Here is an 11,582-nt window from a genome sequence, read left to right as displayed (position 1 = left end):
GCGCACGCGCAGGCGTCGCGCGCTCCGAGAGCGGCGGGAGGGCGGAGCCTCGTCGCGCAACCGCCGCGGCCGCCATGCCGGGACCGCCCCAGCCCCGCCTCGGCCCCGCCCCGGCCCCGCCCCACCTCGGGATGGGCGGTGGCCGAACCCCCACCTTAGAGTCGCGCAGGTTGGGCGGCCGCTTCCGAGGCGAGCAGCCCGCCGGCAGCAGGGGGTGGGGCCTGCGCGGGAAAGCGCGCGCGGAAGATGGCGACCGAGCCTGGGCGGGAGCGCGCGGGAGCGTCTTCCCCTCCGCCTGCAGGCGGCTGCGACTGGCGCCCGCCTGGCCGCGGAGGGGCAGCGTCTGCGCACGCTGTGGGCCGCGGCCGCGCCCTGACAAGGAAGCGGGGGGCCGGGCTGGCGGGGGGCGAGGTGTCTGTCGGTGGCAGTTGAGACCTCGAGTTCCTGAAACCCTCCGACCACTGTTTTTTTCAATGTAACAGTCAGAATCGTTTTGTCATTCACTGGCTTCAGGCCCAGCACATCCAGCTGCCTTTTTTTTTTTTTTTTTTTTGATACACAGTGTCACTCTGTTGCCCTGGCTACAGTGCCCTGGCGTCAGCCTAGCTCACAGCAACCTCAAACTCCTGGGCTTGAGAGAACCTCCTGCCTCAGCCTCCCCGAGTAGCTGGGACTACAGGCATGTGCCACCATGCCCAGCTAATTTTTTCTATATATATTTTTTAGTTGGTCAGATAATTTCTTTCTATTTTCAGTAGAGACGGGGTCTCGCTCAGGGTGGTCTCGAACTCCTGACCTCGAGCGATCCACCCGCCTCGGCCTCTCAGAGTGCTAAGATTACAGGCATGAGCCACCATGCCTGGCCCTGGATTTTTTAAATAGACTTCATTTTTTGTTATTCAGATATTGTATCACAAAGTTTTTTTCTATTATCTCCTATGTACTACACCATATTAGCATACTGAAGGAAAAATATCACATCATCATATCAATTCTTACAGAAGGAACTTTAAACAAAATACAACACCATTTTTTAATCTAAAAACCAAACAAGCTAGGTATAGAATGCAATTTTATTAGCATGATAAAAAGCATTTATGGAAAACACACAGTGAACATTATCTCAATAGTGGGGACTGAGAGCTTTTACCGCTAAGATCAGGGACAAAGCAAAGATGCTCACTTTCACCTCTGCATGCCACATTATACTGAACAACAAATCTGGAGGTATGACATTACGTGACATCAAATTATACTACAAGGCTATAGGAACCCAAACACCATGGTACTGGTGTAAAAAATTGAGACTAATCCAAGGGAACAAAATAGAGAACCCAGACATAAAACCGTCTACCTGGCACCAACTGATTTTTGACAAAGGAGAAAACATACACTGAGGAAAGGAAGCCCTATTTAATGAATACTGCTGGGAAAATTGGATATCCATACGCAGAAGAAGGAAACAGGATCCCTCTCTCACTATATACAAAAATCAATTCAAGATGGATTAAAGACTTAAATGAAAAGCATGAAACCATACAAATTCTAGAAAAAAAGTAGGAAAAACTTTTGAGACTTCAGCCAAGTCAAAGAATTTATGACCAAGACCCCAAAGACAAATAGCAAAAACAAAAATAAATAAATGGGACTTAATTAAATTAGAAAATTTGTACACAGCAAAGGAAATAACCAACACCCTGAATAGACAACCTACACGATGGGAGAAATACTGATAAACTATACATCTGACAAAAGACTGATATTCAGAATCTACAAAGAACTCAAACAAATAAGCAAGAACAAAATGAACACCCTCATCCGAGAATGGGCAAAAGACTGAAACAGACATTCTTGGAAAGAAGATAGACAAATGGCCAAGAAACATATGAAAAACTGCTCAACATCACTAATCATCAGAGAAATGCAAATTAAAATTACAATAATGTACCACCTTACCCCAATCAGAATAGGCATTATTAAAAAGTCAAAAAACAGGGCCGGGCGCGTTGGCTCACATCTGTAATCCTAGCACTCTGGGAGGCTGAGACGGGTGGATTGCTTGAGCTCAGGAGTTCGAGACCAGCCTGAGCAAGAGCAAGACCCCATCTCTACTAAAAATAGAAAGAAATTATCTGACCAACTAAAAAATATATATAGAAAAAATTAGCCTGGCATGGTGGCGCATGCCTGTAGTCCCAGCTACTGGGGAGGCTGAGGCAGGAGGATCGTTTAAGCCCAGGAGTTTGAGGTTGCTGTGAGCTAGGCTGACGCCACGGCACTCACTCTAGCCTGGGCAACAAAGCGAGACTCTGTCTCAAAAAAAAAAAAAAAAAAGTCAAAAAACAATAGATGCTGCCACAGATGCAGAGAGAAAGGAACACTGATACACTGGTGGGACTGAAATTAGTAGAAACTCTATGGAAAACAGAACGGAGAGTCCTCAAAGAAACAAATGTAGACCTACCATTCGATCTAGCAATCCCACTCCTGGGTATCTACTCAAGGGAAATAAAGTCATTTTATCCTGCACTCGAATGTTTATAGCAGAGCAATTCACAATTGCAAAGATGTGGAATCACCGTAAGTGCCCTTCAATTCATGAGGGGACAAAAATGTGTGTATATATGTGTGTGTGTGTGTGTATGTATATGTATATAAATCATGAAGTACTATTCAGCCATAAAAAGGAGGGAAACACCAGCCAGAGCAAGAGTGAGACCCAGTGTTTAAAAAAAAAAAAGAAAGAAAGAAAAGAAAAGAAAAATAAGGCAGGCATGGTGTCATGTACCCATAGTCCCAGCTACTCAGGAGGCTGAGACAGGAGGATCACTTCAGCCCCAGAGTGTGAGGTTGCAGTGAGCTATGATCATGCCATTGCCTTCTATCCCAGGAAACAGAGCAAGACCCTACCTCTAAAAAAAAAAAGGACTGAAGTAATGTCATTTGCAGCAGTGTGGAGGGAACTAGAAACCATTATCCTAAGTAAACTATCTCAGGAATGAAAAACCAAAAACCATATGTTTTCACTAATAAGTGGGAGCTACTAGGTGGATATACATGGGCACAAAGCGATATAAAGGACATGAAAAACCTATAAGGGGGGAGAGAGGGAGAGTTGTTGTAAGATAAAAACTTTCCCACAATGAACACTATTCTGGCGATGGACACACCGAAACCCTTGACTTCAGCATCATACAAGACATCCATGTAACAAAAACACTTGTACCACCTTAATTAGCATTTTGAAATAAAAAATAACATTGTACTGAAAGTTCTGTCCAGAACATTTACATAAGAACAGGAAATAAAAGGCATCCATATGTGAAAGGAAAGTAAAACTAGTCACAGATTCCAAATCACATGATCTTAAGTATAGAAAATCCTAAGGAATTAAAAAAATTTATTTGAGCTAGCAAACAAATACAGCTTAGTCACAGAACAACATATCAATGCACAGAAATCTATTTTATTTCTTTACACTAGTAATCAACAACGGGGAAATAAAATTAAGAAATAAATTCCATTTGAATAACATCAACAACAATAATCCAGTTAGGAAAAAACTTAACCAAGGTGCAAACCTGTATGTGGAAAATTACAAAATGCTACTGAAAAAATTAAAGAACATCTAAATAAATGTAAAGACATTCCATGCTCATGGACTGGAGACTGAATGTGTTTGAAGATGGCCATACTACACAAAGTTATCTCAAATTCAATGCAATTCCTACAAAAATCCAAAATGGCCTTTTGGCAGAAATGGGCAAAGTGACCCTAACGTTCAGATGGAATTTTAAGGCAACACAAATAACCAAAATCTTCTTGAAACAGAAAGACATACTTGGAGGCTCACACTTCTCAATTTTAAATCTTAAACCTTACTGCAAAGCAACAGCAATCAAAACAGGATGATACCTGCATGAGGGTACACATATAGATCAATGGAACTGAACTGAGAGTCCAGAAATAATTCCATACCTTTACGGTCAATTGATTGTAAACAAGGCCCAAGGTCATTAAATTCAACAAGTGATGTTAGAGAACTATCCACATGCACAGGAAGGAAACTATACCCTTACATCACATCACACAGAAAAATTTAACTAAAAATGGTCCAAAGCCCTAAATGTAAGAGATAAAAACATAAACTCTAGAAGAAAACACGGAGATAAACCTTCATAACATTGGGTTTAACAATAGATTCTTAGATCTGACACCATTAGCACAGCAAGTAAAGAAAATATTTTCTCAAAATTAAAAACTTTTGGGAATCCAAACACACCACCAAGAAAGTAAGTTGACAACCCACAGACGCATGTTATATGTGATAACGGTCCATTATCAAGAGTATATAAGTAACTTTTAAAGACTCAACAGCAAAAAGACAAACAACCCAATTACAGAATGGACAAAGAGCTTAAAATACACACTGCACAGAAAAAGACAAGCAAATGGCCAACAAGCACGCAAGAAGATAGTACACATTATGAGTTATTATGGAAATTCACATTCCAACCACAATGACATACCCACTCACACACACTAGAAAGGCTACTGTTAAAAAACATTAAAGATATGTGTTGGCAAGGATGCAGAAAAACTGGATCCTCTTAAACACTGCTTGTAGAAATATAAAATGGTACAGCCTGTGTGTAAAATAGTTGAATGTTCCCCTCAAAAATTTATAAGTAGAATTACCATGGCTCAACAATTCCATTCCGAGGTATACACCCCAAATTTTAGAAAATAAGTGTTCAAACAAGAACTTGTACATGAATATTTATAGCAGCTCTGTTCACAAGAGCCAAAAGATGCAAACAACCCAAACGTCCATCAACAGATGGATGGATAAGCAAAATTAGATATATCATAAGCTAATATGTTTATTATTCAGCCATCAAAGGGAAAGAGAAAACTGAAATGGAGCAGTTGTTATGGAACACAATATGGCAGTACCTCAAAAATTAAGGATGGAATTAACTTACAACACGGTGATTCCATTTCTGGGTATATCTGAAAAGAACTGAAAACAGGGACTTGAACACCCACATTCATGGCAGCATTATTCACTGTGCCAAAATAGCAACACAAGTATCCACTGACAGATGAGCAGATAAATAAAATGTGGTCCATCCACACAATGAAATATAATTCAGCCTTAAAAATGAGTAAATTCCGACATATGTAACAACACGGATGAACCTTGAGTCATCGTGCTAAGTGAAACAACCCAGGCACACAAGGACAAATAGAGTATACTCTAGTTATGATGTAGCTGGAGTAGTTCTCAGGGGCTGAGGGAGAGGAAACAGGAAGTGGGTGTTTAAGGAGTACAGGGTTCCACTTGGGGCAGATGAAAGAAATTCTGGAGATGGATGGTGGAGATGGTTACACAACAATGTGCATGTGGTTCATGCCACTGAAGTGTGCACTTAAAAATGGTGAAAATGGTGAATGCTGTATGTATTTAATCATACAGAAAAAAGGAATGAAGTACTGATGTATATCGCAACATGGATGAACCTCGAAAATGTCCTAAGTGAAGGAAATCAGACACAAAAGGCCACATATTATATGAGTCCATTAGTATGAAATGTCCAGAGCAGGCAAATCCACGGCAATGAAAAACAGATTAGTGCTTGCCAGGGACTTGAGAGACAGGGAAAGGAAAGTGACTTTGTAATGGGCTGTGAGTTTCCTTCAGAGGAAGAAAAAAAGCATCTGGAACTATTAATAAATACATGGTTGCACAACACGGGCAATGTACGACACTCCCTTGAATTATATATTCACAAGTGGTAAAAATGGTAAAATTTTAAAAGGTGCTTTCCAATATTTATGTACATTGTCATAGTATGGACTAGGACTTTGTCATATCGATTGGTGATGTAAACATAAGTGTACAAACCTGAGATACCTCGCAACTGGTGGACACACGTGTGCACACACACGGCTAGAGAACACAGCAAGGTAACATGTGGTTCAGTAAATTCTTATGAAATTTCCATGATCAATTAGGCCATTTGCCTTTCATTTGGCAGTGAGATTTAATTTTTCTTTACTAATTATCTAAAATATAAACTGTTTTTGGCTACTATTTCCTTGGTCTATATATAAATATGAGTCTCACAAATGATACACTAAATAGTGAATTTTTTTGTCTTTTGAAAAATCACATTATCAACTTTTCTACTGTTAGATACCACAAACTGCTGTGACTTTAAGGCTCTAGCTGGGCAAACCCTTGGAAAATTTGCTAAGGGTGTCCACTGGATGGATGCGTTGAGGAAAACTGAATAAAAACCCTGAGACACCAAAATCTGGCTGTGTCCCTGAAAGTGAGAGCAGAGTAGACTGCAGGCAGCTGGGGTAGACTGTGTGGGAGAGGGGAGCAGGCAGGACCGCTCAGGGTCTGGAGGCCATGGCCAGTCCTGCGTTGTTTCTCCAAGGCCAGTAGGAAACCACTGGCAAAGTTATAAATCAGGACAGCGATATGACGAGACTTGAGTCTGTAAAGCGCTGTTTGCCTTTGTCAGGTTGAGACCACCAGTGGCGGGGGGGATCTGCGCTCCCCCTGGGGGGCTGCACTGAGAGAGCACGGCATAAACACAGGGTGTTCCTGCCCGGAATGGGGGGTCTATATCTGCTCAGGAGGAAGCGCTGCCCAGACCAGCCTTGGAGTCATCTCTGCTCTTTAGATCTGCCAAGGCTGGGAAACTGAGGGACAGTCTCAGAAACAGTTCCAGAAAAAGAAAACTGGAATCGAAGGGAAAGACACATTTTTCTCCCAGTTGGGGAAGGCGGTGAAGTGGGCCTGGTGGATTGGACTGTCAGGGAGAAAGGTGGATTTCCTGATTGGGGGTTAACGGTGATGACCTGGGAGCGTGTGGCTATTGTGAAACACATGGTGAAACACACGGGAGTACTTACCGTGCAGTCGCAGACCTCACACAGCAATGACGCTTGAGACTCTGAAGGCAGGACACGGAGGACTTTGCGCTGCGATGGCACGTTCCCTGGAAGGAGGAAATTACTGTAAGGAAACTACGTTTGTGAACAACCACCTGAACACCCTGCCAGTGAAACAGAGATGACAACGAACTTCTTCACAGAGGCTGAGCCAGAGCCACGTGCAGCCCAGAGTCTGATACCCCATTAGGGCGGAGAGGCCACCGCGTGGACGTCACACCCGTGGCCACCACGTCCTGGGCGTGGGGACCCCAGTGTGGTGGAAACTGTGGGTTCCCCGTTTCCAAATGTCCACACGGAGCCCCTCCCGGGTCTCTGAGGACCGGCCGCCCCTTAGCAGGCGGCTGGGGATAGCAAGGCAGTGTCCCCGGGGCTGGGACCGGAAGGTCACACTCACCCTCGGGGCCTCAGGTCTGGGCACGGGAAAGCTTCGCTCACTGGCAGCCGCGTCCTCTCACACAGGGAGTGACGCCAGAGGGCAGGAGCAAACAGATGGTATATCTGATATACCATCAAAACAGAAAGTAAAATAACTTTTTCAGACCAAAAAAATGAAAGAAATTATCACCACCAGATTCTCATTACCAAAAAAAAATTAAAAGAAATTCTTCAAGCAAAAGAAAAATTAACCAGCTGGAAAGCTGGATCTGCACAAAACAACGAGGATGACAAGAACGATGCCCTGTCCCCACCTGTCCCCATCCAACGATCCTGCGTTTTCAGACCAAATCGCAGATTCCCAGAGGGAGGGACCGTCTCACCCACGCGCGCAAACGCTAACCTCGATGACGGCTCCGCCGGGTCCCCCACGACAGGGCCGACACAGACTCGGCAGTGGTGGGTCAAGGCAGGGGCGGCAGCTCTGCCCGGGTGCCTCAGCCCTTCCCAGGGGTCACGAGAACACGACCTCCCCGGAGCCCAGGGGGAGTCAGGGTTTCACGGTGTGTCCCGACCGCCGCCTCCTCCCGGGACTCTGTCGCTGCGGCCGTCTGGGAAGCAAATGCTGGCACCTGCCGTGTGCAGAGCGCGAGAGCAGAGCACTGTCCGGCCACTGCTCCCCCCTACCCCATGCAGAGAGGGAGACTGAGTCAGAAGCCAAGGAGGGTCCTGCTCGCCCCTGGTCACTCGGCTACAGGGGACAGCTCCAGGGCAGGGACCCGGTGGCCCAGCAGCTGAGGCCCCAGAGGCAACGCCCTCTGCCCCCCACCCTGGCGCCATCTGCCACCTCATGGCCAGGCCGAGGCATCCGCTCCCCCACTGCCCGCCATCAGGCAGCCGTTACCCGCACTGCAAGGAGCGCAGAGGAGATCACAGGTCACACTCGGCTTTCCCACGAGCCCCCCGGTGCTGCCTGTGCCCAACTCCTCCAGACCAGAAAGCGGCCTCTCAGCTGAGCTGCGGGTTTGCTGGGCTGTTACCTTCAAAGGCCAGGGAGAGGTTCACCTGCTCAGGCGCCTGTATGTAAGAGGAGTTTGCGCACACCTGGTGAGAAGCTCCCCAGGTGACCCAGGAGTTCCCCCACAGGCTGCTCAGATGTGGGTGCGGGTCCCTGCTGCGTCCTCCCCGTCCGCGGCCCAGACGGGAGCCGACGGGCACCGGAAGCTGCTGTGTGGTCAGCACAGGGCTGGGAGAAGCCCCTGGCACTGGAGCTGTCCAAGCCCCGGGGACAGGCAGGGCCAGACCAGGCCCACGTCGGGACGATTCAGCACCGGCCATGCAGGAGCCCAGGGCAGGGCAGAGCCCCAGCTGGGAACCTGACCCGGAGCCCCAGCCGTGCCCCCCCCACAGTGCCCTCCCCACAGTGCAGAGGCTGCCTGCTTCATGGTTCTGTGAAAGAGGAAGTAAATCCAAGTGTTGTCCCTGTGAGGACACAGCAAGGGCAAACCCCAGGCTAGGAGAGCTGGGGGCTGTGCAGCAGCCAGGCCATCCCTCCTGCTTCCCAAGTATTTTTCATCTCAGACAAGGTAGTTTTCATCTACGTAAGTTTCATTTGGGTCTTATTTATTTATATCTTCTATGCCTCTACTTTGAACACGTTGATGCAGTTATGACAGCTGTTTTAATGCCCTTGTTCTCTGCTGACATCTGTATCAGTTCTGGTTTGCTTTCAATTTATTGACTCTGCTCCTTAGTATGGGGGTCATATTTTTCTGCTTGCTCGGACGTTTCGTCGGATGCCAGACCTTGTGAATTTTACCTTGTTGGGTGCCACGTGTTCTTAGGAGGCTACGAATACTCTTGAGTTTGGCTCTGGGATGCAGCTGGGCTTCTTGGAAACAGCTGGATCCTTTGCGATACTAGGTGGGGCCCTCCCTGGAGGGTTCATCGTCCCCACGCTGAGGCAGGATCTTCTAGGCATGTCGGCAGTGCTGTGGATCACGTGGTCTCCTGTGTCTGCCTGGTGAGCGTCGCTCGTTACTGCCAATCCTTCCGGGTGGATCTTTCGCCATCACGCCAGATGCTCAATAAATATCAGCTCAATAAATACCAAAGAATAAAGATTAGACACCACTTTTCTTATGATCTTAAAGTCAAATTTATTTTTTAAAATGCCATTATATCTAGAGCTTCCTCCTCCATCTGCCCTCTTTAATTTCAGGTATTTTGTCAAAATTCCTGGTCACTAAACAAAGCTGAACATGAGCTATCTAATGACACACGAATCGCCGTGAGGTGGTCTCAGACAGCAGCGTAATGAAATGCCATCAGTGACCAGATGTGGCTCTTGCATCCTTTGCATTTTGGGGACACGGAGGCATTTGTGGCACCTGTCCCCTCTGCTTCCCAGCACGGGCAAGTGTGTGCGACCCCACACGCAGGGGGAGCAAGAGAGAGACCTGCGCGTGGCAGCAGCCCGGCCACGAGGCAGCCGTGGGGTGTGGATTCTTTTTCTGACTTTTGATTCTTTGTTTCTTCTTAGCTCAGTGCCTGACCAGGAGGCCAGTCAGCCCGGATGCCCCTCTTCAAAGAAGAAATCACAAGAAAAATTAGCAAATAGTTCAAATATTAGTCAAAATACATAAAATTTGTGGCATCATGTTAAAGGAAGATTTGTCACTTGAAATACAAAAGATACTTCAAAAAGAAAGTATACAAATGGCCTATAAGCTCATGAACAGCCGTTCGACTCTGGCCACTGAGGAAACGCAAACTGAAGCTGACAGGCCCCGGCCCGGGTCAGTCGCAGGCGGCGGGGCCTCCGTGGGGGGCCGGGGTCTGTGCAAGGGGCTGCTGCATATTTCCCGAGCAGCTGCGTCCAGCGCAGCTCCGTGGGGGAAAATAAACACAACTTCTCCAGGCCAGGCTATGACTGTGTCTCGTGTGGACCAAGCTCCCCTGCAAACGCTAAATAGAAATTAGCAGAAATAAGGAGGCTCCCGTGGCCGTGCGGGATCCCGTGGGCCCTGGGCAATCCCGGTGGGCGGGGGAGGAGGTGTCAGATCCGGGGCGGTGGGGGAGGGGGCCAGCCGGGCTGACGTGGCCGCTGGCCCCCGGCGGGGGAGCCCAGCGGGGGCTTGCAGCCTCCAGCATCGGCGCTCCGGGTCCCGGCAGCGCCCTCCTCCACCTGCCGCGTCAGAGGCTGAGACCCGCGGGCCAGCCGAGGAGGGGAGCCGGGAAGCGGCCCCTGCTTCCTGCGCGGCGAGGCCTGGAGACACCCGATCGCTTCAGCTGGGGAGCGGCCCGCTCAGGGTGGGTCTGGAACCGCGTGGGACTGGTCTGCTGGCGCCACCCAGCGCCCGGGACTCTGCACCGCAGCTGGTCCCGCCTCAGCCCCCAGCCAGCAAGGTCCGCCTGTGCCTGCTGCGTCCAGCCGGGTCCCCTCCGGCCCGGGCTCGGGCGGGGCCAAGTGCTCTGTCCACCCCTCGCTCCCGTCTGCCCGGACACCAATCATGGTGTGGAGGGCGCCCCTCTGCGCCCCGGGAGGGGAAGGGACCCGCAGTGCCGCTGGCCAGGGTGGCCTCTGCGCACCTGGCTGAGGCATCAGCACCCAGGCGGGCTCTGGGGAGGCCTCGGGGGGGGGCCTGCCATACCCTGACCTTCGTCCCTATGTCACCGAGGCTGCACAGGAAAGGAGCAGACACATGACGCCAGAGGTGAACAGGCGAGTGATCCTTCCAATGTCACAGAGCACATGATGGGGACTCCTGGGACTGCAGGACACGGTCTGCCATAAGTGTCCAGGGTGACAGGGTCAGACAGTCGGGGGAAGGCATCTTATTTCCAAACTCCTTTTACTTGGGGGACCAGAGAGCAGGCTGTCAACACCCCGATACATTATTAAGAACGTGTCACCGCCACCAGGAGGCTGCCAGGGCCTTGAGAAGCGGTGGCAGGTCCTTCAGGCGTGGGGAGGCGGCGTGGGTGCCCGTGTTCATGACCCATTTGCTATTTTAAAAACTACCCATGAGAGGAGCCCCCACAGCAGAGCTGCACCCCTCCCACCGCTCTCCTGCAGAGACGCTCGCCCAGGGCCCACGGGGGTCCGCAGGTGAGCCAGGGGCGGGGTCTGCCAGTCACCCCGCGCTGTCCTTGCAGAAACTGCTGCGGGACCCTGGTCCCCCTTCCCTGGGTGGGCTCTGGGTCTGTAAACCAGCTTGGGTTAGAACTGGGTG

At 48.9% G+C, this 11,582-nt stretch overlaps 1 long non-coding RNA gene across 1 annotated transcript; it reads left to right on the top strand.

Annotated features, from left to right (window-relative positions):
* Positions 1-8,915: 8,915 nt before the first annotated feature.
* On the top strand, positions 8,916-10,274 carry LOC123625619. The gene is made up of 2 exons (XR_006730594.1): positions 8,916-8,948; positions 9,890-10,274. It is a non-coding gene; the product is annotated as an uncharacterized LOC123625619 (long non-coding RNA).
* The last annotated feature ends 1,308 nt before the right edge of the window (positions 10,275-11,582 follow it).

This window comes from Lemur catta, chromosome 21 (assembly GCF_020740605.2).
Source record: "Lemur catta isolate mLemCat1 chromosome 21, mLemCat1.pri, whole genome shotgun sequence".
Lineage (NCBI taxonomy): Eukaryota > Metazoa > Chordata > Mammalia > Primates > Lemuridae > Lemur > Lemur catta.
Note: the sequence above shows the minus strand (reverse complement) of the source record. Positions and strands in the feature narration are given on the sequence as shown.